The sequence below is a fragment of the Amphiura filiformis genome, chromosome 5 (assembly GCF_039555335.1).
Source record: "Amphiura filiformis chromosome 5, Afil_fr2py, whole genome shotgun sequence".
NCBI classification, from domain to species: domain Eukaryota; kingdom Metazoa; phylum Echinodermata; class Ophiuroidea; order Amphilepidida; family Amphiuridae; genus Amphiura; species Amphiura filiformis.
In genome coordinates, this window is record NC_092632.1 from 35,212,181 (window position 1) to 35,239,730 (window position 27,550).

Sequence of the window (27,550 nt, forward strand, 5' to 3'; positions counted from 1 at the left end):
TCTACCAGCAGTGAGCACCTTGTCTTATCCAACTTACAAGGTGTTCAGGGGAGCAGTTACTGGTTCAATGTAATTCCAGATCCATTTTTACTCGCACTTTGTATATATCGGCACCTTCATTACCTGCACTGCACTGGAGCAACAAGTTCTCTTCCGTGGCACTACATCCAGACTTTAGCCATGTATTTACGTAGAGATAGAGGTTTATACATACATAAAGATATTGATAAAGCACCTTTAAAATTTATCAAAGCGCTGACCTAGGAGAGAAAGGGTGGAAAAAAAGAAACACAGAAGGAACAAGAAAGAAGCTGAAACTGAAAAGGTGGGTTTTCAGCACATGCGAAGATCCCGGGGATGTGAGGGAGATAAATTCCCAATATTTTGCCAGGGAGATGGTCCAAACAATCACCCCACCCCACCCCTACTCCCATGTTGACGCCTGTATGTGGGTTTCTGACCAAATTAACATGCATATTTGGCCAATTTAGCCCCAAAAGTGCCAATTTTTGCGCGCTTCGCGCGAATATATTCCACTTCTGCAACATATTTCATCATTTTAGCTTTAATCAGTATTTGCGTTAGCGTAAGTAACGTGTTTTTGGACTATTTTCTCGCGCGAAAGCTGAAGTCGCGAGTCAAATTTAAAATACACAAAATAATATGAAGAAAGAATCGCAAATAAAGAAACATAAGCATGGTATATCGCGTTACTTTACGGTAACGCTCAAAAATACAGAAAACATGAGAAAAAATGCTGGGGAAGAGAGAGTTATAGTGACAAGAGCGAGAGAGAGAGAGAGACAGAGTGCTATACAGATAGACATTCAAACAGGAAGAGAAATAATGAATAGATACTCAACTTCAGTGGCTATGCAAGCATTATTTAATTCAATTTTAGAATTAAACAAATTCAATATTATATTAAGTATAGGATAATGGCCAAGGATTAGAACATTAGTGGATAAGAATGCCAGTACGTTTCCCCTGAAAAGTATTTGCTTTTCAGAAAGAAGAGAAAGGCATTTATGAATGGCGTGTTATTGTAATCATCGCTCCATTCGTGGAAGATAATGGAGCGGTAAAACAATAGCGCGACGTCATAGGTGTGTATTAAACCTAAAGAAAAATGTAATCTTTTGTTCAAATTTAAGAGGTTCAAATACATTAGAGGAGATCGAAGATGATAGGGGAATATTGAATACTTTCCATTCTCTTGCTTTCTATATACAACTTTTGTTCAAATTTAAGAGGGTCAAATACATTAGAGGAGATCGAAGATGATAGGGGAATATTGAATACTTTCCATTCTCTTGCTTTCTATATACAATTTTACTATTTACAATTTTACACAATGCAAAGTCAGTAAGGAAAAGCTTGTAAGCAAGTTAAATCTTGACCACGGTACATCTTAAGACCAATAAATCTGTCCATTAATATAATTTTACCATTGTTACGAGCTGTTTCAATACAGATAGATAGCTTCGACTTTGACTCAATTCTATACTGCAAATTATCCATTAATTCTGTGATTAATTCCTACACATCGCCATGTAAGATTGGCAATGAAAAACGTAGCTATAGCTGGCATAAAGTGTTTCAAAACCTATAACTTTGAGTTCTTGAAAATTGAAATGTTGAAATGCACGATGAGAGTACTGCTAGGCTGTGCCATTAAAGTAATCCATAGCTGCCGTGTGACAGTGTACTTATTTAGCGATTATGCGTTATTGTTCCACTTAGAGTTAGCGATTATTTCTAATTAACGCCAATATTGTGCCAATGATAGTGTTTCCAGGAGTTAACATTATGGTGCTCATAATGTAGTGAATTAGCCGAAAATGGTAGATTTAGGGAGACTGAATTTGAGTTTTGAGGGGTTAATATTTCTGAATATGGGCAAGTTTAGTTTGATATTATCAAAGTTATTCCATACCTAATATATATATTCCATACTTAGGGTCTTTTTATCTTTTCAGAGTCTATTGTTCAGAAACGATCATCTCTCATCTCCTCCTCTCATTCCCACCCTCTCCTCTCTACTACTTCACAATTTGCAATTTTTAACCTGTTGATTTATAGTCCAGAGAATTGATTTGAGTCCGCCAAATTTTGCCTAAAGCAATTATCAGATTACCAATTCCAATTGTTACGCCAATGAATGAAGCCAGTCAGTTTCGCTTCAACGCAATTCTTTGGTGTTTCATTACCACACACAACGTGTATTTGGGCGACAATTCCCCGTTTCATCTCTGGTACATAATCATAATTATGACCGGTTTTTGCGTGATTGCACAAACAAGAATACCCATATCCCATATCCCCAATACTTCCTGGCAACACCGATTAGTATATAGTTCGATGCTAGACTATTTTTGCGAGCAAATCACGCCTAGGCGTAAGTACACACAAGTAAATGAAGCCGTGCAATTTCTAGTGAATTTTGGACCGTAAAATTTAGGTACTTATTTTGTCTAAATAAGCACGTACCCACTTGGAGTTTTGAAGTCAGAAATTTACATAACTTGAGAAAACGAATACGAATATTCACTTGCTTCAAGTTATTAGTAAGTGACAAAAGGCTAGAATAAAAGATTGGTGACACCTAGGAGGCTAACACTTCAGAGTAACAATGACATACAAAAACGGAAACTAATACGAATAGAGACACTGAAAAGATAAAAAGACCCTTTATGTCAAGTCTGTAGCTTAAGTATACTTACCGTTAAATCCATTTCACACTACGTATCATCAAGTCAATTGATTCTTGGTAACGAGATCGAAGTTTTCTTGAGGCTCACAACATAGTAGTCTTTTTGCTCACATATAGCCGTATCGACATAATAAACATCTCAAAAAAAGTAACTAACCCCCCTTCAATAATGACCATTATTCAAAAACGAGTGATTGTATTACATATCTGTAAAATGAGTTGGAAGCAGCATTTATTTCTGCACATTTTGACACCTCATTTCTAGCAGTTGACTAAATATTGACGTCACAGCGTACATTTAAATCAATGTACTCCAAGATTTGAAAGTTGCAGTAAATTGTATTGATTGCGTATTCAGTGTAATGTTTTCCGCAAATATACATGTACTTCTACCCGCCGAAAGTACCTAAAGTATTTGGATATTCAAATTGAGAAGCAAATTGAGAAAGGTAATGATTGTGACAGGTGTGGGTTATAGAAATTATGAAGTATGATGAAACTTTCAATAACTTAAAAAGGATTAATGAAGGTTTGTTTAGGATTGTCTTATATTAAAAGGAATAGTATATGAACATATTTTGTACTCCTTTGCCCAATAACCTTTTCCACACACTTTCTGATGTAAGATGCTTTTAGCACAGATGCAGTGTACCTTAGTTGTGCATGACATCCATTACGTACTGTGCACTGTTTTGGCTGGGTTTCAAATGAGTGGATGAATTCTCTTGGTGTCAGAATTTTTGCTCTCTTATTGTCCTAAGAAATATTTTTTTCTGAAGTTATTTTGTCTAAATAAGCACGTACCCACCTGGAGTTTTGAAGTCAGAAATTTACATAACTTGAGAAAACGAATACGAATATTCACTTGCTTCAAGTTATTAGTAAGTGACAAAAGTCTAGAAAAGATTGGTCACACCTAGGAGGCTAACACTTCAGAGTAACAATGACATACAAAAACGGAAACTAATACGAATACAGAAACTGAAAAGATAAAAAAAGACCCTTTATGTCAAGTCTTTAGCTTAAGTATACTTACCGTTAAATCCATTTCACACTACATATATCAAGTCAATTGATTCTTGGTAACGAGATCAAAGTTTTCTTGAGGCTCACAACATAATAGTCTTTTTGCTCAGCAAATTGAGAAAGGTAATGATTGTGCAGGTGTGTGTTATAGCAATTATGAAGTATGATGAAATTTTTTAATACCTTAAAAAGGATTAATGAAGGTTTGTTTGGGATTGTCTTATATTAAAAGGAATAGTATATGAACATATTTTGTACTCCTTTGCCCAATAACCTTTTCCACACACTTTCTGATGTAAGATGCTTTTAGCACAGATGCAGACAAGTCAACTATAACAGTATACCTTAGTTGTGCATGACATCCATTACGTATTGTGCACTGTTTTGGCTGGGTTTCAAATGAGTGGATGAATTCTCTTGGTGTCAGAATTTTTGCTCTCTTATTGTCCTAAGAAATTTTTTTTTTCTAAAGCTTGCAATCGCAAGTACAGGGTGTAAACAATATTTACAAATCATAAGTGCGTGAATAGGTTCTTCAATAACAACTGAGTGTCTTCTTAATAGTCTGAGACCGATTCCCATATGTGACGTGATCAAGCAAAATCAGTCGGAAGTCGGATATACCATAGCCAAGCAAAGACAATAAATTCTTTTTTACACATTTACTAGGGGAGCTAGAAGCACCTCCTTTTTACCCCAGAACCCAACCCAACAAACTTTTTATTTTAGATTCCTGAGATGACACAAAATATAATCAGGATGTTCCCAAAAATATAAACTGGCCCGAGTGTTTTTTTTCAATATGGCGTCCAAAATGGCCGCCAACTGCAGGTACTCAGTATGACCATATGTGACCATCCATCTCAAACCGCTCGTAAAGTCGGCAAATTGTATTTCGAGTTACAGTCCAAAATGTGCATCAAGCTTGTATTCATAATGTACCCAATAATTGTCCTACAAGTTTTTCATTTCAGTCCAGTCCGTACATCAATCTTTAATCCTATTGTTGAAGAGGATAATAAGCTTATACTTATAGTAAATAGCTTTAGTCTTTGTTTGCTATCGCTAAATCCTGTTCAAGTGGTGGGTTAACCAACAATTAACAATGAGAGGACATTCCTGAACCTCGTTGACTTGGGGATGATTTGAAGTGACCGCCAATTAGCACAATTTAATATTTAATACCAGCAATGTAGAAAAAGAGAAATATTGTAGCACCAAAATAATGTACCCTTTTACTGAAGGAGCAAAGTTGAACAAGCCATAACTCCGCTTCTGGATATCGTTTGAAGTCAAATGATATATCATTGTAAAGCTTATGATATATATTTTCTAAACACGGAAGAAAACTAAATTGACCAGGGGCCGACTTTACGAGCGTTTCGATGTGGATAGTCACACATATCGTCGGACGCATCACATACTGGTCTATCTCGAAAAACACGCATTTCGAGAAAATCGCAATTGAAAATCTTCGTATTAAGTTTACTTTTCTATTATTTAATAAGACTATGGATTTTCAGACAGAACCTACTACACTCTTCCAGACCTATGCTACACCGCTCGCTACAGTAAACAAACAACATTTATACGGAAACTTAATCCCCTTGCCGTTGAAATTTCGCAAACTGATTTTTTGTACGTCATGAGCAGACACAAAAGTATATGCCAAGTTTGACGTTTGGAACAGAAAATTATTGGATAGATTCAAATAATTTTCAATCAATATTTTTCAACAACATATGGCGTGTTTTTTACCCAATCCAAATTATTGTGATATTTCCAATAATTGGTCTTGGTGATGTTGATGGTGTTTGGTGAGTGATCATTCCATGGAGCTATTTTACGTGCCAAAAACTTAATTTGTAAGTGTTGATTCTGGTTCTCATAACTCTGCATTTAACTGAGTGGTAATGCCTAGTGTTGTTATCAATCTGACGTTGTACGTAGCACAGTGTCATCGCCCTGATATCTCCATGGTAGAAATCGCCATGGTAGGATGAATCCACAGCCACGAAAGGTCATTTTATTCCGACCTTATGAGACGCATATAATTAGCCAAGTGATCTGACTAAGGCTACTGACAATAGCCGGGGTAATTGATTTCTCGTTGTGTGAGTAAGCTTGTATACGACATTGCGGTCAATGGTCATACATACTGCCTCCACTCTGAGACGAATATACCTATGCGCGCTGTAGTCATATACAGGACCAACACAATATAAAATTAGCGATTTTGGTCAGATTTTGAGTTCAAGACTCACGGCCGTTTCTCAAAGCGCAATCTAGCGACTATCATATCTGTTCAACAGGTATTTTCAAATGTATGAGACCAGATCTGGTTTCTTGAGACGAAATCATTTACGGGAGATATGCATCATTTTCTAACCCGGTATCCGAAGATTTTCGTCTGATATCAAAATCGTGAATAGCAATTCACGTGTATCGATCCCGTGTATTCATATTAGTGTCTCTGCTGCACCAAATAATTATTAGCCAGGCGATGTCGGTGTGCGTAGTCTGGTTTTGGAATGTTGTATTTTGGGAAATAGTCGTATGCCGGGCTTGTTTTCCTCTTTGTTCCATTTGTAGGCCATTGCAATTTATTGAGAATCTGTATGATGGAGTCCTATCTTCTGTTTTAGTTCATGGTGACAAAGCGCTCTGTCTTGTGCTGTATATCTCAAGACGATGGATGTCCGATGATATAAAAGGATCCCTTACAGCACAGGGATATTTTAGAAGGGGTCTTACAAGCATGAAGTTTCTTTACCTTGTTTGCCTTGACTATGTATTGTTAATGTGAATGTTCCATTTTAAATTATGAGAAATGTTCACTGCAAGAACGGAATGGTGAGAGAAATATTCCAGTTCATTATTGCACATCGTATATGTACATGTGCTAATGGGAGGCTTTTCATGGTTGTGGTTCTGAGTGTCTTACATTTGCCTTATATTTTGCTGCATTTTAATATTCAAGGGTGATGGACCATACAAACATCCCCCCTCATGTTGACGCCTGTATGTGGGTTTCTGACCAAATTAACCTCATATTTGGCCAGTTTAGCCCCAAAAGTGCCAATTTTTGCGCGCTTCGAAGATGATAGGGGAATATTGAATACTGTCCATTCTCTTGCTTTCTATATACAATTTTACACAATGCAAAGTCAGTAAGGAAAAGCTTGCAAGCAAGTTAAATCTTGACCACGATACATCTTAAGACCAATGAATCTGTCCATTAATATAATTTTACCATTGTTACGAGCTGTTTCAATACAGATAGATAGCTTCGACTTTGACTCAATTCTATACTGCAAATTATCCATTAATTCTGTGATTAATTCCTACACATCGCCATGTAAGATTGGCAATGAAAAATATAGCTATAGCTGGCATAAGTATTTTCAAAACCTGAAAATGTTGAAATGCACGATGAGAGTACTCCTAAGCTGTGCCATTAAAGTAATCCATAGCTGCCGTGTGACAGTGTACTTATTTAGCGATTATGCGAATATTGTTCCACTTAGAGCTAGCGATTATTTCTAATTAACGCCAATTGTGCCAATTTGCGAGCGCTTATTGCGCTCTAGTGTTTCCAGGAGTTAACATTATGGTGCTCAATTAGCCGAAAATGGCAGATTTAGGGAGACTGAAATTGAGTTTTGAGGGGTTAATTAATATTGCTGAATATGGGCAAGATTAGTTTGACATTAGTTATTCCATACCTAATAGAGACATTGCGATTTTCCAAACGCAGCACGTGGCACGTACGTTTTCGCGTACGTTAATATGGTGTAAGCCAGAATAAAGACTATACTATTTGATCTAATCTAACAGCTTCTATTCTAGGTCAATAGAGGGCATAGTAATTGAAAAATAACAGTGAGCTGAGTCTCTGCATAAATTCAAACAGACCTCTTTTGATTTTGATTACAATTTTGACCTACATGCTGATTAAACCTAATTGTTTTTTGTGCTCCCCAAATATTATAGTTGCTCCAAAACATATATTTTGGTAGATTAAAAGATCACTACATACATACATTATGACTTTACTTTCAAAATGAGACTTTTTCATCCTGAAAATTGGGCGCGTTGCATGGACTTAGACATGAGGTAAAATCAGCATAGTTCAACGTAGCATCTGCGTTTTTATTCTACGTTGGATCCAAAATGGGAAATCGCAATGTAATTTTTTCAACGCAAATTACGTCGTATCACACACATTTCAATGGGCAATCTCTGCATGTGAATATTGCGTTTAAATTTAGTCCATTTTTAACACATCGCTGTACCTTTATTATAATGATTTGTTACAAACAAAAACGATTATAATAATAATTAGCCTTTCTTTCATATGTTCATTATCTTTGACTGTCTTTAATATACTGTGAAATGGACAAATTTTTTGCATTTTCAACGATGTATCTACGTCGATTTCGCACGTGGAATATCTTCAAAAATAGCTAAATACGTGACCTCGCTTGGATACAGGAGAGTGGTTTTCAATAGATCAACGTACGTCCGATGTCTACGTTTGGAAATCGCAATGTCTCTAATATATATATTCCATACTTAGGGTCTTTTTATCTTTTCAGTTTTCGTAAGTCTATTGTTCAGAAACGATCATCCCTCATCTCCTCCTCTCATCCCCACCCTCTCCTCCCCTCTCTACTACTTGCAATTTTTAAGGTTATTAACTATTTTATACTGTTGCGATTTGGTAGTTCACAGCATCTTACGAATGGTAGTGAGCTTTGGCAAAAACTGCATTGCTCATTTTATAGCGAGCGTGTAGAAGAATTCAAATATCACAGATATACTTTTGTAGGTACTGTGGTTCTTGCGTTATGCTCTAAAGTGGGCTGAAACAACAACACTTTTGTAAAACGTGTATAACTCATTAACAACAATAAATTAAGCAAGTTTTCAAAGTATATCATTTGTAGAATGAACTTTTGCAAAATATCAAGGTGTCATTTTTCAATAATATATTGATCTAGATACTAAATACCTCGTCTACCCTTAACCTGTTTAACAGCCTGGTCAATGAATGAAAAATAACATACATTTAGAATTGATTTGAGTCCGCCAAATTTTGCCTAAAGCAATTATCAGATTACCAATTCCAATTGTTACGCCAATGAATGAAACCAGTCAGTTTCGCTTCAACGCAATTCTTTGGTGTTTCATTACCAAAACACAACGTGTATTTGGGCGAAAATTCCCCGTTTCATCTCTGGTACATAATCATATGACCGGTTTTTGCGTGATTGCATAAACAAGTATACCCATATCCCTAAAGCCACCCAATACTTCCTGGCAACACCGATTAGTATATAGTTCGATGCTAGACTATTTTTCGAGCAAATCACGCATAGGCGTAAGTACACACAAGTAAATGAAGTGGTGCAATTTCTAGTGAGTTTTGGACCGTAAAATTTAGGTACTTATTTTGTCTAAATAAGCACATACCCACCTGGAGTTTTGAAGTCAGAAATTTACGTAACTTGAGAAAACGAATACGAATATTCACTTGCTTCAAGTTATTAGTAAGTGACAAAAGGCTAGAATAAAAGATTGGTCACACCTAGGAGGCTAACACTTCAGAGTAACAATGACATACAAAACGGAAACTAATACGAATACAGAAACTGAAAAGATAAAAAGACCCTTTATGTCAAGTCTACCGTTAAATCCATTTCACACTACATATCATCAAGTCAATTGATTCTTGGTAACGAGATCGAAGTTTTCTTGAGGCTCACAACATAGTAGTCTTTTTTGCTCACATATAGCCGTATCGACATAATAAACATCTCAAAAAAGTAACTTATTCAAAAACGGGGGATTGTATTACATATCTGTAAAATGAGTTGGAAGCAGCATTTATTTCTGCACATTTTGACACCTCATTTGTAGCAATTGACTAAATATTGACGTCACAGCGTACATTTAAATCAATGTAACCCAAGATTTGAAAGTTGCAGTAAATTGTATTGATTGTGTATTCAGTGTAATGGAAGGAAATCTGTGTAATGATATTATAGCGCTTTGTATTGTAAAAATGTGTACAACTTTCAAATCTGGACGTCAGTACTTTAAATTGACCGATGTTTTATTGTTTTCTGGGCTATCGTATCAAATGAGGTGTCAAAATGCGCAGAAATAAAAAATGCTTCCAACACATTTTACAGATTGGTAATACAATAGCCACTTTTGGAATAATGACCATTATTTAAGGGGGGTTAGTTACTTTTTTTGAGATGTTTAATATCCGCAAATATACATGTACTTCTACCCGCCAAAAGTAGCTAAAAGTATTTGGATATTCAAATTGAGAAGCAAATTGAGAAAAGTAATGATTGTGACAGGTGTGGGTTATAGAAATTATGAAGTAAGATGAAACTTTCAATAACTTAAAAAGGATTAATGAAGGTTTGTTTGGGATTGTCTTATATTAAAAGGAATAGTATATGAATATAATTTGTACTCCTTTGCCCAATAACCTTTTCCACACACATATGTGACGTGTCATGTCAAAAGGAGACACTTTTGGGCAGGTTATCAATTTTGAGGTTTTTACATATCTTAAATATAGAGATACTTTGCTCCACAACGCCATTTTCCCCAATGAAATCGGACATTACTAAGCGAAGATATTGAGTTCGTAAGTTATGGTATTATAAAATTGGAAATTGAGATATCGGTCTTTAAAAATATCTTTGACAATGTTGAGAATAGGAATTGCCTTGAAAAATATCTCAAAAAATACAAGATGCCAGTTATATTCCGGTCTGAAACTATCAGACAATATTTTAAACATTAATAACATTACAAATTCGCAACAAAACGAAATTGTGAAAAAATCACCACCGGGCAGATTTGGGGCTATTTCTCCATTTACGATCCTGCCCAAAGGTGTCTCCTTTTGACATGACACGTGATGCTTTTAGCACAGATGCAGACAAGTCAACTATAACAGTATACCTTAGTTGTGCATGACATCCATTACGTATTGTGCACTGTTTTGGCTGGGTTTCAAATGAGTGGATGAATTCTCCTGGTGTCAGAATTGTTGCTCTCTTATTGTCCTAAGAATTTTTTTTTCTAAAGTTTGCAATCGCATGTATAGGGTGTAAACAATATTTACAAATCATAAGTGCGTGAATAGGTTCTTCAATAACAACTGAGTGTCTTCTTAATAGTCTGAGACCGATTCCCATATGTGACGTGATCAGGCAAAATCAGTCGGAAGTCGGATATATCATAGCCAAGCAAAGACAATAAATTATTTTGTTACATATTTACTAGGGGAGCTAGAAGCACCTCCTTTTTACCCCAGAACCCAACCCAACAGATTCCTAAGATGACACAAAATATAATCAGGATGTTCCCAAAAATATAAACTGGCCCGAGTGTTTTTTTTTCAATATGGCGTCCAAAATGGCCGCCAACTGCAGGTACTCAGTATGACCATATATGAATACTATTTATGAACCAAACCAATTTTTTAGCTTATATAAAGAGCACAGTATAAACCCAAGTTAATATAAAGTATAAATTGTTGTAGAAAGTGGAAAAAGCACGTTAAATTGAGGAAGAAATTTGGCGAAACATCTAAAAATCATGACTATTTATTGCAGATAAATAGATATGGGTGAAGATAAGGTGGTACGGATGAGTTGAGTGGGTGAATAATGTGCATTCTAAATAAGGATGCAAAGAGAAACGATTGATGTGCTTTCTGATAATTGTAGTGGGAAATTGTAAGGTACCTTGTAATAAAAAGCTATTTATGGAGTAAAGAGGTTCATATATGGAAAAGGGCGGGTTGAATCTTGTTGGTGGGCGACCGATTCCTTGAAGCGCGACCGATTCCTTGGAGCCTTACGTAAAGAATTTTAAAAAAAACAAGGACAAAAGCTGACTTTTCCTATTGTCACACGTTTTTAAACTATTCCGGAAAGCTTGTATAATCAAAAAGCAGCAAATTAACATCATTTACACATCAGTGATACCATCTGCTCTGCTGATGATTTTATTGGCAGCTGGTTGAACTGATCAAAATATGAAGACGAAATCCCAATTTAAGAACTCGGGTTTTTATTTTACGTTATTCTGTTTGACAAGCAAGTAAAAAAACGCGATCACGAATTAATTAATTTAAAGGTCAACATCCCTTATTGCTGCGGTCAAATAATTGAGCACACCACCACCATACACATTGCTAAATATATTCTTCTGAATTCTGATATAATTCTACATGTAGCTTCAAAGTTTACGTGCAGTTACCTGTAAACATCTATTTCACACTGCATATCAAGTCAATTGCTTTCTTGTGTTAACTAGATCGAAACTTTTTTGAAGGTCACAGCAGCAGTTTTATTGCTCACCTATACATGCGTCATCAGGGAGCGACATTGACATATGATATCCGTAAATATACAATACCCACCAAAAGTATTAAGGGATAAGCACAGTAGCAAATTGAGAAATCCGCTGAATGGCTGGGGACGTGACAAGCTATCTCTGACATTACAAAATCCATCAGTTCTCCTCGCGCAAGCGCGCTCGAAGACCGCTTCGCGGACGTTGGTTCGCGCACAACCTATATCGTTTGGCTACAAAACGATACTCTTATAAATGCATCATGCACAGTTTCCACCTCGATACACCCGAATACACAAATTTGTCCAAGCACAGAGTGCCTAGCAATGCATTGGCTCTACACAGTCTGTGTGTTTACACTACACGGTTGAGTGCATACCATCATGAGAGATGTTTGAGCTTCTAGCTGGTGATTAGTGGAAAATACGGCATCTGTGATTGGTTTTGTCAAAACCCCAATTCATCCTTCATCCAAAAAAAGTTTTTATATCGAACGAAAGCTAACACATCCAGCTAAAAACACATTTTTTTCATCACGTCAACAAATGACGAAATTCAATGTTAATAGCAAGGCGAATGGGGTAAATTTCTTGAAAACGGCCTATTCACAGCACAATTTTTGACCAAGATGTAAGTTTTAAGTGCAATATCAGATATTTATTTAGTAGGGTTGGCCACGGTCAAAAAAAATTTTCTTGTTGAGGTGAAAGGACTTTGGTGGGAGGTTACAAAAGTGCATTTCGAAAATTCAGCTGAAGTCCGTTGCCATGGCAACGGCCCAATTTGTGTTTTTTACAATTTTCGCCTATTTTGGAGCTAAAAAAGTGAAAATTGTCCTTAAAAGGGCGCCTCGTTGCCTTGATATACAAGTTGGTATTTAAAAATAAATTGTATCATAAAAAAGCCTTATCCTTGTTCTATCCACAAACGAAGTTGTGTTTGGAGATTCTTTTTTTAAATATCGATTTCGGACCTGGCAACACTGCAAGTTTTTCAAATTTGAAAAATGCCATTTTTTACCGATTTTGGCGATACGAAAAAATAACTTTTGCGCTCACCTAGGATTTTGTCGTTATGGTTATTGGTATAACATACCTTGCCCCCAACATATCTAATAAGAACAGCTTGGGGAAATTTATTTCTCTATGGAAGGTGTTGCCAGAAAAACATACATTTTGTAAAAATTCAAAATTCTCATAAAAAGAAAATTTGCTGCATTTTGCCCTAGATTTAGCACATGTGATGTAATGAGTTGTATGTAGAGTCATTTTGTCATCATGGTCAACGATTATGAATGTTTGGAAACAATAAATGAAGTTTAATTTTAATGCGGTGTTGCCAGATGCCCAAAATTATGAGAGCTACATTACGCAAAATAGCCCAAATAGGTCAAGTTTTCATGTATGAATCTGGTCAATCCAGTTAAATCACGGTCTATTATTATAAATCATTTTATCATAATTTTCACCTGTTCTGAATGTTTGGAAACAAAAAAGTTCATCATACAGTGTTGCCAGATGCCAAAAAGTAGAAAAGATAGGTAAAATTCTGGTTAACCCTGGGCACCATATTTTCATAAAAAGAATTTTTTTTTCTAATTTGCCCCTGAATTTATTGATGTAATGAATTGTATGTAGAGTCACATTATCATCATGGACAACTATTCTCTATGTTTCGAAACTTTAATTTTAATGCAGTGTTGCCAGATACCTAAACTATAAAAAATATGACAAGTTTTTATGTATGATAAACAATTTCTTTGATGATGCATCTAAAATACAATTAAATTATAATAAATTTCGATATGACCCCTTTAACCATGTTAACCTATCTGTTTGTCAGTTGTGAATGTTTAACATACTAGTAGTGTTGCCGGATGCCAAATACTAGCAGACATAGGAGGATTTGGTAAAAAATACACCATACATGCCATACACTCTCAGAGCTTTTTAAACCTTGTACTTTACTTAACCACTTTAACATTGACATAAACTTTCCAGTAAACATGTTTACAAACAAAATTATAATTTCATTACTTTAATATAAGTCCTCAGTATCGCCAAGTTTCATTTTCATTTCAGATATTGCTGAAAAGTTGGAAAAGGAATTGGCCAATCATAACTTATCAATACACATACACTCTTTACCAGTGTTCCATTATCATGATTATATGACCAGGTATTGATCAAAAAGTGTTCCCAGAACATAATTTTGAGTTTAACAAGACATTCTTGATGTACAGGGTGTATCAAAATGGTTGGTACCGGGATATGTGACATTTTCAAAAATATATCAAAAATATAAAATTGCTAAAACAAATAGAAAGGGGAATATGTTAACTTATTGTTCCAATAATCTGAAGATAGTAGGTTGATGCATCTGGGAGCTACAGTCATTTAAGCGAAGATCGACTTAAGCATTGTTTTACTTACACAGCACACGATGAATAGGTTCACTGTTTGAACTATTTATTGCATACATGCTCTCAATCATTATCTCACTTCAGTCTACATAACATAAAATTGTTGTACACGTACTTTTAGAAAGATACAGCCTGTCTAAAAAAATTGTGCAAGTGAAAAGCGCCCTCTTTGGCAATTGGAAAATAACGTTGTGACATAATGCTTAAATCATCGTCATGGGCGCAGTCTTAGCTCTTAAATGCCGTTTGTTCTGTTCAATTTGCTTGTTCCAATTTCGAGATATGTTTATTTAACAACGAAAGGGTAAAATCTTTTACTTTTACTAGGGAATAGAGTTGTACATGTAAATCAATGATAGCTGATGTTGATGCGTCTAATGCACTCCTCCTTTCGGGCGCATGCATTAGACGCATCAACATCAGCACACGTACATTATTTTGTCTAATATCTCTCCCAACAAGTAATACGCGTTCATTAACCTGTAACATGTGTAAGTGCGTAATCTTGTTTGTCTTTTAACATGTCTTAAGTGACTAAGAGAACAGTATTTACCATGATAAAATCATTGACATGCACATGTATTTAATTTAAATTTTTACAGCAGCATGTGAAATATTTATTTATCTTTTAATCTCTTTTAAGTGGAAAAGGAGAATCATCATTCCTGCATCATGATAAAACAGTCAAAAAATTTTGTATTGTGTAATTGATGCATTCTTTTGATTACACGAAGGAACTCCTGATAAAGTTGATGCTATCACTGTTACATGTAAACTCATCTTCCCTAGTAAAAGTGGCACAATTGTGATTTTACCCTTTCGTCTTTAACTAAACATATCTCGAGATTAAAACAAGCAAATTGAACAGAACAAACAGCATCAGAGAGCTAAGACTACGCTCCTAACGTTGATGTAAGCATTATGTCACAACGGTATTTTGTAATTGCCAGAGAGGACGCTTTTCACTTGCACATTTGTTTTTTAGACGGGCTGTAGTTCCCGAAGTCTCTGCCTTACGACTCTGACAGTGTGAGGTGAAGGTGATCTTAAATGAGCTTAACACCTGGGATAGATCCATTCTGTAACTGCCCGCATCAAATTTTGAAACATTTTGAAACGTTTTAAAATCATGTTTGCATGCTCTTGGAAACTGTCTTCTAAATCTTCTCTGCACTTCTCCATAGCTTCGTGTCAACCAGTAATTCTTCACTATGAAAGCACGCTGAAGTGTTGAATACTGTGGAGCCATTCCAATAACTCTTACCAGGTTTAACTTAACAGACGCTGTCTACAGTCCATCACCATTCTGCCATACTATCTACTTGTAATCTCAATGCATCTTATACTACAATTTAATTTAACACCCTACAAAGTGTTAATACACAAATTTCTTTAAGGCGTGGGGTATACTTGAAGTACAGGTATCTGAAGAGGGAAGCAACGAATTACCCCAAATCACAGCAGCAGGTAGTGACTGGGCCGCCGAGTGTGAATATGTATTTATTTTGGAAGGTTCGTGTTTGTTCTAAATTTTGGGGGTGTTTTTACAAAATTTAACATTTTTGGTGATATTTCAAAAAAGCGACATGCCAAAGACAAATCTTTGGGCACATACTTTGTTATTGTTAATGCAGTTCGTTTCCGCATACCTTTGTTACCATTCGCTTTGGTGATTTACTAATATTATATATTTTGTGACTGTAATTTGGCGTTTTTAATACATTTTAAGTTTACCAAGAAATTAAGAAAAATATCTGGTCATGGTCGTTTCAGAATTTCAATCTGATCTTCGGATCATTCTGATCAACAGAATGCAGATTGGCTCATGAACGATGTCGTATTCCTCTATGTGGGTCCCTTGATGATAAAAATTACTTTGAATTCCTTGTAACAACATACAGATTTTCGTCTGGAAACAGGATTTCAGTTTTATTATGGCACAGCTGTAGTCTTCGGCGCCGTATCAAATCTCCAAACAAATAGTTTAAGGGGTCATATCATAATTTATTATAATTTATTTGTATTTTAGATGCATCATCAAAGAAATTGTTTATCACACATAAAAACTTGTCCTATTTTTCATAGTTTAGGCATCTGGCAACACTGCAAGTTAAAGTTTCGAAACATAGATAATAGTTGTCCATGGTGATAATGTGACTCAACATACAATTAATTACATCACATGTACTAAATTCGGGGCAATTGGAAAAAATTATGAAAATAGGGTGCGCACGGTAAACCAAAAATGGTATTAAAAACACAGGGTGCACAGGGTAAACCAGAATTGTACCTTTTCTACTTTTTGGCATCTGGCAACACTGTATGATGAACTTTTTTGTTTCCAAACATTCAAAACAGGTGAAAATTATGATAAAATGATTTATAATAATAGACTGTGATTTGACTGGATTGACTAGATTCATACATGAAAACTTGACCTATTTGGGCTATTTTGCGTAATGTAGCTTTCATAATTTTGGGCATCTGGCAACACCGCATTAAAATTAAACTTCATTTATTGTTTCCAAACATTCAGAATCGTTGACCATGATGATAAAGTGACTCTATGATACAACTCATTACATCACATGTGCTAAATCTAGGCAAATTGCAGCAAATGTTCCTTTTATGAGAATTTTGAATTTTTACAAAATGTATGTTTTTCTGGCAACACCTTCCTTAGAGAAATAAATTTCCCCAAGCTGTTCTTATTAGATATGTTGGGGCAAGGTATGTTCTACCAATAACCATAACGACAAAATCCTAGGTGAGCGCGAAAGTTAATTTTTCGTATCGCCAAAATTGGTAAAAAATGGCATTTTTCAAATTTGAAAAACTTGCAGTGTTGCCAGGCCCGAAATCGATATTTAGAAAACAAATCTCTAAACACAACTTCGTTTGTAGATAGAACAAGGATAAGGCTTTTTTATGATATAATTTATTTTTAAATACCAACTTGTATATTAAAGCAACAAGGCGTCCTTTTAAGGGCAATTTTCACTTTTTTAGCTCCAAAATAGGTGAAAATGGTAAAAAACACAAATCGGGCCGTTGCCATGGCAACGGACTTCAGCTGAATTTTTGAAATACATTTTTGTAACCTCCAACCAAAGTCCTTTCACCTCAGCAAGAAAAAAAATTTTTGACCGTGGCCAACCCTACTAAGTAAATATCTGATATTGCACTTAAAAGTCAAAATCCCGATTGATCCTTACAATAGGTTTCAAATTTTATGTCATTAATTGAAAGAGCACACTTATATTGTCCATATACTAGATTCCTTTCAATGAGCAATGGCCAATTCTCTTTAAACTGCAAAAAAGTTACTATTTTCGCCTGTTTTGTCATACGGTTGTAAATTCAATGACAATGACTTTTAAAAAAGAGCGCTTACAAATTGATATGTAACAATTGCAAAAAAATAATGATGATGATAATAAAAATAAGCACCATGAATAAAACTGAGTATAAATCAGACGCTATATAAGCAACTTTTTGTGCTGATTTCTCATTCGATGTGCCGATAATATTTATAGTCCAGATATATCACATTTAAATTCCGGAAATGTTTTTCATTTTGTCTAAAACCATTACAGAATTATTACTTAACTGTCATGTAACATATCCAGTGAGTTGAGAACATAATAAATAATGTTGAACGATTTTTAGAACTACTAAAATAGAATATAATAACAAAAATAGCATAGTTGACATTGGAATTATGCAAGAATGGCTTTGAATGTTAATGATTGTTTTCCTAGTTGGGGGAAACAGATTACTAAAAAGACTTATAAATTGATTATTTATTGTTAAATCCTACTTTACTTTTGATCAAAGATTCATATAATTATTATTAAATGTAATGAAACAGTATATTTTGTTGTGTGTTCCATGAATCTGGGTAAAAGTTGCTTTTGGCCTTGAGTCATTAACGACTCGTAACAGTCGGCTTTTACTCCCACCTACATACACTTTTAGTACCTATCATTAGATTTATAAAAAATTACTTCGAGGACTGTTAATGGGGTACTACACCCCTCGTTAAATTTGTGTCTATTTTGGCATATTTCTCAAAAACTAATAACACAGTGGTAACAAAATTTATGTATATTATTGGGGCAAGGAATCCAATTACTACACTGGAATTTCAGTGACCTAAGACAAGCGGTTCGTTATTTATGATAAGAAATAAGGTACCATAGGATGTATATACCTCATTTCTTATCATAAATAACGAACCCCTTGTCTTGAATCACTGAAATTTCAGTGTGGTAATTGGATTCCTTGCCCCAATAATATACATAACTTTGGTTACCACTGTGTTATTAGTTTTTGAGAAAAATACAAAAATAGTCACAAATCTACCACAGGGGTGTAGTTCCCCCTTAAATATCAAAATCTTTAATAATTTGCCATACATTTTATGTTATATCGCGAATTTTTTGAAAATTGTTTGCTATCAGAAAGATATTCTTCGTATTCAGAATGCAATTTGGTGTGTCTGATGTGCTCTCATGTCCAACAAAATATACTGTGCAAAGGTGGGTGACCGATCCCGTAAGGCATTACGAAAAGAATCACAAAACAAGGACAAAAGCTGACAATAGCTTTATTTTCGAACTTTTTTCACTTTAGAAAGCTCATTATAAACAAAAAGCAGGGAATGAGCATCATTTACACATCAGTGACATACCATCTGCTGATAATCCATTAATTGGCAGGTGGTGAACTGCCGATGATCAGAATATGAAGGCGAAGGCCAATGTAAATACTCGGGTTTGTATTTTAATTACGTTACTCTTTTTGACATGCAAGTAAAAAACTCAATCACGAACTAATCAATTTATAAGTCAACGTCCATTATTGATACTAAAAGTACGTTCAAATAAATAATCACTACGGCCACACATTATTGCCAAATATATTCTTCTGAACAATTTTATTGCTCACCTGTGCGAAACCCGGGAGCGGCATAGATATATCTGTAAATATACACTACCCAACGAAAGTATTTAGGGATAAGCACAGTAGCAAATCATTGAAAAAAAATACTGAGGACCAGTACTTATTTAGTGCAGAAGGGACGTGACAGGCCCTCTCTGACATTACAAAATCCACCAGTTCTCTCTCGCGCACGTGCGCTCATCGACCCTTGGAAAACTGGAACCAGTGTTCTACTGAAGACCCATCGAACTGCTGTGTTATTGCTTATGAACAGTGTGGGTTATATTATCATAAAGTTTGCTGATTGTCAATAAATAAAGTTTCATATTAAACTTGTGTATACCGTTCCTCAGGCAACAACAACCACATACTAGAGATGTTCATATTTTACCAGATCACAAATAGAAGAAATTAAATTTTTAAAACACTAGAATAACTTCACTGTAGATGTGCAGAAACAGTAAAAACACGATAGTTTTTTCCTTCTTTTTTTTTACCAAATTATAGTTTCGAGTGATTATAGATATAGTGTATTTCGTGCAAAATTAAATAGATGACAAACTATGTTGGTGCATACTGTAAATATACGTTTACGAGCTTTTACGATTATATTAAAACGTTTTACTTAATGTCAACAATACTTTTGTTGTTTTTCAGTTGTCCCGAAATCAGATCAACTAAATAAAATATCTTTTGATATCACTACGAACTCTGCTTACATTATCTTGGACTCATTATTGTTAAAGTTTTACAGATAATAAATCGAAGAATTTTAGGTCAAAGTGATGATGGTATTGGCTCTTAACCGAAGCGAATACCCTTGAAGCAAAATACATTATTTCTTATTAAGAGCCGTTGAACATAATATAATGTAATATAAATGATGGCATTTCTACTAAGCTTGATCAGACGCTATTTAATGTTAGTAGATAAAAAAAGTTACATTATACAGACGCTACATAGTAGGGGGCAGAGTAGATACAGACGTGTTTTCCAATTCCCACGATCGAAGTATTTTGAATGACAACACTCTTTTCATTGCATTACGAAAATCTCGATTCCTCCAAGCATATAAGAAAGGATTCCAAGTTGAATTCGATGCAACTAGAATACTCGCAAATAAATGATATTCAATGCTAAGTATATGATACTCGTGATCTATAAATTCTGCCATCATGTATGGCGTAACACAAAAACAGAACATCCCAAAAATGATGAATAAATCCTTAGTTAGTTTTAGGTCTTTCTTTCGACGCTCCTCCTTTCTATTGACGATCAATTCGTGTTGAGCTACACGAAGTCTGGATTTTCGAACCGTTACAAAAATTTGCATGTAACAAATAAATGTTACTATTAATGGTACACCAATAGAAAAACAAATTGTGTACATCTCATAATTTGATGGCGTATCGTGATCATAATCACACATTCCTTTAGCTGTGTTGTATCCAAAACCTCCCCAGCCGAAGAATGGAGGTAAGAGAACAGTGCAACCCCACAAATAACTACACGCAATTATCAGAGGAATAAACCTTCTGTTGAAGATCTTTCGATAGATGTTTACACCGTGTACAATCAGAAAATACCGATTGAACGAAATCGACGCTAACGAAAATATAGACACAGAGCATAAACCAACGATTAAGATTCCTATTACGAAACAAAGATTTGGGTGTTTTTGTTGCTGAATGCAGCCACCATCCTGACGATGTGCAAAGAAGTAGATTTCTACCGGCATACAAACAGTGCAAACAAGTACATCTGCTATGCTTAGATTCATAACGAAAGCGTTAGTAAATGTTTGTAGTTTTTTCGAAGTACAAATACAAACAATTACTAGAGCATTGCCAAATGCACCGGCAATGGAATTGAAGGCATACCAAACTATAAAAATATACTGTGTAATATTTGATATATTACTAGTACCTTCCCCCAAAGTACTGTTGCTACTACAACTGACTGATGACATGATGCTGTAGAGTTATGCAGAGAAGACACAATAGACTTTACTGTGCTGACGAGTATCTCGATATGACAAAAAAAACTGATGCGCTTGGTTCGTTGGTGGCTTTTTCAAGACAATAGTATATCAGTAATAATCGCGCGTGTGCATAGTATTCCATTTATATGTAATACTTAATTACGAACTACGGGGTTTTCAATCTTACCAATTCTCCCCGCCAGAAATGGTAATTATGCGTGTTGCACATGCCATTAATTCTGACGCCAATTTGTTCGTTGACAAGAAAAATCATTTTTCAGTGTCTGCATTTGGCATCCCTTCAATTTGTTGCCAATATACATATTCTATGGGCGCAACAGAGCAAATTACAAAGAAATAAATGGAAGGAAACCGATAACACTGACGTCAAGGCTGGTGAAATCTCGATAATTTAAGTGAAACGACAAAATCACACAACAACTAAAAACCAAATAGTCAGGATGACATTGATAAATTTGAAATAATATATTATTTTTCAATGCCATTGAGCGTCGTTTGGAGCTCAGTTGTTGAGAGCAATGGTCTAGATATAATAATTAAAGTAACGATTAAAAATCTACTTTGCGTCTCAATAAACCCGTGATTGGTTAATATCGCCTAACTACTAGCGCGGCGCTAGGGTGGTACCTTTCTCTTACGGGGTGTGTTAGCATCTGTAACACTATCGCCTAATCATTCGTTGGTGTCATCATTCTGTAAGCTTCTACAACTCCCTACTGGCATATTCTTCGCATATCTGTTGGACGGATTTTATATTCAATAGCTACATTGTAATCATATCTACAAACTTCTACCACTACAGCCTGTCTGAACATATTATAAGGCTTTATTAATGAGCTTTTATTTTACGAAGCTTGTGCGTAACACTTTCTGTAAAATGCAATGTCGTAAAACATTAATGTAACGGGATGTGATTATATGAAATATATATGAATGGTACAACAGTGCACTTTTATACCAGTTTAATTAATTTATAGTAATAACTCTGAAATAGCGACTCTTTCTGGCAATATATTACCAGACAATTAAAGATCAATCCCCGGTGGGTTCAGTTTGTATTTAAAGGTAGGACGTATCCACGCGGACGAAAGTTGTAGAAATACACCCTATTTTTCTTTTCAAGGACAATTTTGCTCCAAAAAACCCCTAATTTGGACAATCGCGAACAATTTTGTCCTCGAAAATTCCGCGGACATTTCTTGAAAAGTACCCCTAATTGGAACCATCATGCGTACACATTGTCAGTGAAGACTGAACCCACCGGGGATCAATCATAACGGTACAGTCACTTTCTACATCGATTGTTTAATAAAGACTCTTTTTTAAATTAAAAATAACAACTTTTCTCTACAATAGCATCTCCAATAATCGAGCAGGTGTCACGATTAGAGCTTCATTCATTTATCAAAATGTCTGATCATGGATTACAATCTATTGTATCAAATTGTCATGGCAATAAGCGCTTAAGAAAGGTTTAATTTACTTCTATATTGAGAAAATGATGGTAGAAATCAGAATAATTGCACAAGATTAGAATTGACTCAATTCCTCTAATCGCGAAGCCCTCGAATACCAGCCATCGGAGTACATGGAGCTAGTCAAAAATCACATATTGAAATTAGTTACATTGTATATTGGAAAATTATGACATATACAATCTAATTAGCATTCATAAATAGTCCCACTCACCCATTACATATCAGCGAATCTTAGAAAACACTCTTGCTTCTGAGTTTTCGTGCTTGTGCTATCGAGTGCAATCAAGCAACTTAAGCATAAATTTAGAAAAATCATAACAACAATTTCAATCTAGTTAGACTCCATTACTTGTTCCACTACATTAGAAAATACTCCTATTTCCGAGTTTTCGTTCATATATATACTCAGTTTCCTTATACTATGAGGAAACAGAGTATATTATTAGGATAATACTCGCTTGTGATGTTAGGTAAAAACACAAAAAGGTTTGAAAATTTCAACAAATAAAACAAAACTATAAAATGGTGGTGTAATCCGGGAAGTAGTTTGCATAAAACGTGATCTTTGTGTTATAGCTATATATGCGTTGAATAGCGAAATGTGCTCACCCGGTCACGGCCGGCACAGAGAGCCAGAATGGAGTCAAGTGACTCTCTAAGTGGAGTAAACTAGCACTGGCTCTCAAAAGGAGTCGTCCGACTGTCACAAGAGAGTCAGTTTACTCTACCTGTGGAGTTAATGACTCTACTTGCGGAGTCATGCATGACGCGGTAGTTATTTGGCACTGACTCTCAAAAGGAGTCGGATCTGATTTTCGCTACAAAGTCAATTGACTCGTGGAGTCTATTGACTTTACATTCAGAGTCGTCGATGCGGCATGCGGCATCCACAGTGCATTTAAGCAGCCATTTCACACTATGCTGCTTTATCCTGTTCATTCACACGGTATATTATGCAGGTATTCTTGCCTGCCATGTTATGTTGATACATGCCTCTGTTTTGGCTCCTGCTAATTCATCTTTTTTCACCTTTTCTTCATCACTAAATATGGTCATTTGGCCATTACAACCTCAACTGGACACCATAGAACTAGTTTAGCAAGATTTTCCATCTGAATCAGTTTTGTTAAGTGACTTTTGGCCAAGTTCTCCAAGACTGGATTTTGCACTTTGTTTACACTGCAGAATTCAGCAGACTTATCTCTGTAAGCTTCTGTACTGTATATTAGCCTGGTGGCTATTGATATCCGCAGTATGGCAGCCCGCAACGGTAAGCGTCCCAAACCTACCATCTGGGAGCATACAAATATGTCCATTTCACTCACTCGTTTTATATGCATCTTCTTCCTTCTCTGTGGATACTTTAACACAGATGATTTAAGCTTATCTCCAACTTCAGCCGATTTTAGAAACGACTTTTACAAATTAATCAATCATTTACATGAACTGACATGGTATGGAAGAAAATACCAAAACTACCACAATGCAAAAAAGTAAAAGCATGTTAAAAACGGGGGCGAGCGATTTCTGGCACACATTGGGGGTAGGCCTACCTTTTACAGCCGGGATTTGCAGTTTACATTTGCTGTCGACTCGAGGTTAAAATCGCGTTTTATTTCCCAAAAGAATACTGACATTATTATGTGTCACTAATTGAGACAATTTTTTTTCTCTTCTGAGGCATCAAAAAAAGTTTTTTCTCTCTCTGCTTGTGCAAGCTTTCCCCGCTTGGGTGGTGCATATATTTTTTCCACAAAACTCCCTAGCCACCCCCTTAAAGTACTGGAGAAATAATCAAAAGATTTTTCCAGGAGGGTCCTGAGAGCTAGTGTTAATTCGATGAATTGGAATCGGAATCGGAATTGAATTAAAATTATTTTAGTTGATCAAGAATTGAATTGGTCAGTAAAAAAGTAGTGGCTGCGTAGGTTTGAAAAATGTTAAGTAAAAGAGTCCAAGAGCAGGAATATTTGGTGTCAAACCACATTTGTATAAATTTATTTGCGTAGCAAAATTAAACACGAATTTTCGGTTTAATTCGTGTTTAATTTTGCTACGCAAATAAATTTATACAAATGTGGTTTGACACCAAATATTCCTGCTCTTGGACTCTTTTACTTAAGAATTGAATTGGAATTGATCAATAATTGAATTGGAATTGAATCAAAATAACTTCGAGTGTTGAAAATTTGAATTGGAATTGCATCGAAATATTTTGAGAAACAGAGAATCATATTAAAATTTACAAAGGAAAGAATTGAATTGGAATGAATATGTTTAGTGCATTTCGATTTCAATTCAATTCAGTCGGCTACATAGTTGTAAGGTACGTTAACTTGATTTGTGAAATTAATTAAATCTGCCAAATTACTGCCAAGCGCCAACAGAAAGTTGTCACTTGTCTGATGACTGCAATGAACAATATTTGATTTTGTACACAAGTAAACTTGAATAATCTTTACTTTGCACACTACATCAGGTCAATAGGAATAGTTTCAGTCACAAAAAAGCAAATTGCATCAACATCACAATGGTTGATTATTTGCCTCGTAATTATGATTGAAGACCAAATTAAAAATACTAGTTTGCGTCTAACATCAGTGCAAACGCGCGGCGTGATTGGTTGCTGACCTGCGCAGTACGGCATTTTTGGTCTGGTTGTCAGGACGTCATACGCAAACTAGTCTTTTTAATTCGGTCTTCAATTATATTGAAATGGGCTTAGTAAAAGGTATTGAAGTTAACATGTGTAAAACATTGTTCATTAATTTTTTTTTTTATGAATGTCGTTGTAAATATGTTACAAGTTTCTTTTGGGCATTAGAGTTAATAAAATAAACTTTTGACCACATTAATAAAGAACATTGAAATTGAAATAATGTTTTTATTTATTGACTGAATCTGTACCACTTCTAAGATGTAATATTTACAAAATTATGTAATTTTTTTTATTAAGGGAACGGATACCAATGTTTGCACAGTATTTTTGTGGGACATATGAACACATCAAACATATCAAATTGCATTCTGAATAAGAGGAACGTCCGTTATCAATTTTTTTTAATTCGCGATATAATACAAATTTTATAGCAAATATTATTGGATATTTGACAATCCTCGAAGTAAACTTTATAAATGATATGTACTTAAAGTGCATGTAGCTGGGAGGAAAAGTCGTCCATCATTTGAAATTTTTGACATTTCGTATTGAAGATAATTATACATTTTCCCAAAAGAGACCTTTTGGGAGAGCGAGTTGGCGCAGTGGTTGTTCCCTCGGCTTGCACCAATGGGATCCCGGGTTCAAGCCCAGGCAGTGCCCAATGACAGTATGTGCACTTGGTTTATCCTGATCCATGCTCGCTCTCGCATATTTTCTCCGGGCTTTCTGGTTTCAAAATCGGTGATTAGTTGTTTTCTTATCAAAAAACTTCAACCAATGGAAATTGGGGAGCTGCAGAGATGACTGGTGTATGTTACAATCTACAATGATCTAAGTGCGGATAGGTTTACGCCGGGTTTGGCTACAACCAGCCTAGTTGATGCAATCTTATTGTGATTGGTGAATGCCAGGCAGAAAAATGACAAATGCGCTATATAAATCTAAAATTAATTTTATTTCTTTTTTGGGCAGAGACAAAAAAAGCCTAAAGACAAAACTGGATAGTTGCGGCCCCAAGTTGTCAAATGTCCCACATGGGATGAAGTATTAACATGGAATAAAGAATAGAGCACGAAGTGCGATGGAATTGCAACTTCGATCGTCGATGTGAGGTCAGCGATCGTCACGCTTACAACATGTGGACGTAGATGGCAGCAGCATTTTTCTGTCATTAGCATAAGTCTCCACAGCACTACGCAGTCTATCGTAGGTGGCAGCAGCATTTTTCTGCAGTTTTCAGTAGGCTATCGCACAGGGTAATACACAGGGGAAGCCGACGCTGTCGCCATTTTTTTGTATTGCGCTGGTATAGAAGTTGCAACGGCCTGGTATTAAGTAAGCGGAATTTGAAATTATGACCGAGAGTGTTTGACTAACTGAAGACGGACGTACTCAATTTTCAGTTTCTTATAGGATTTTAAACGGCGTTTGCAAAGTTACATTTTGCGGAAAACCCCATTGAATTTATACAACCAGTTGGAAAGATATGAGCAGTTAAAGGTCCGTATCCCGATCAACAGCATCATCCCCACGCATTTTTCTCATTGTTGACGAGTTTTTGATATCATCAAATGGATAGCATTTTTCTCATTACCATACTGTAATTTGACGCTTCAAATCGATGTATTTCCTAAGAAATATTGAAAGAACAGCCTGCTGGTGGTATACAACTTAATCGAAGTTTTACACGACACGGGGAGTTTCTGGGTAGTCATAGAATGACTATACCAACCAAGTTTCATGCCCATATATGAGTTTTTACTAATTTGACCTCAGATGACCCGTGGTGACCTTGGATGACCCCAAAATGACCTTCAAAAAATGTTGCTTTAAATGTTAACTGTACCTACCAAGTTTCATGCCCATACGACACTTTTTAGTCATTTGACCTCAGATGACCCCTGGGATCGGA

General features: G+C 35.5%; 1 protein-coding gene across 1 annotated transcript in view; it reads right to left on the reverse strand.

The window, feature by feature from the left end:
- The window catches only part of LOC140152151 (uncharacterized), a 43,839-nt gene that overhangs the window by 14,609 nt on the left and 1,680 nt on the right, over positions 1-27,550 (reverse strand). The gene's annotated exons all lie outside the window — the stretch shown is intronic.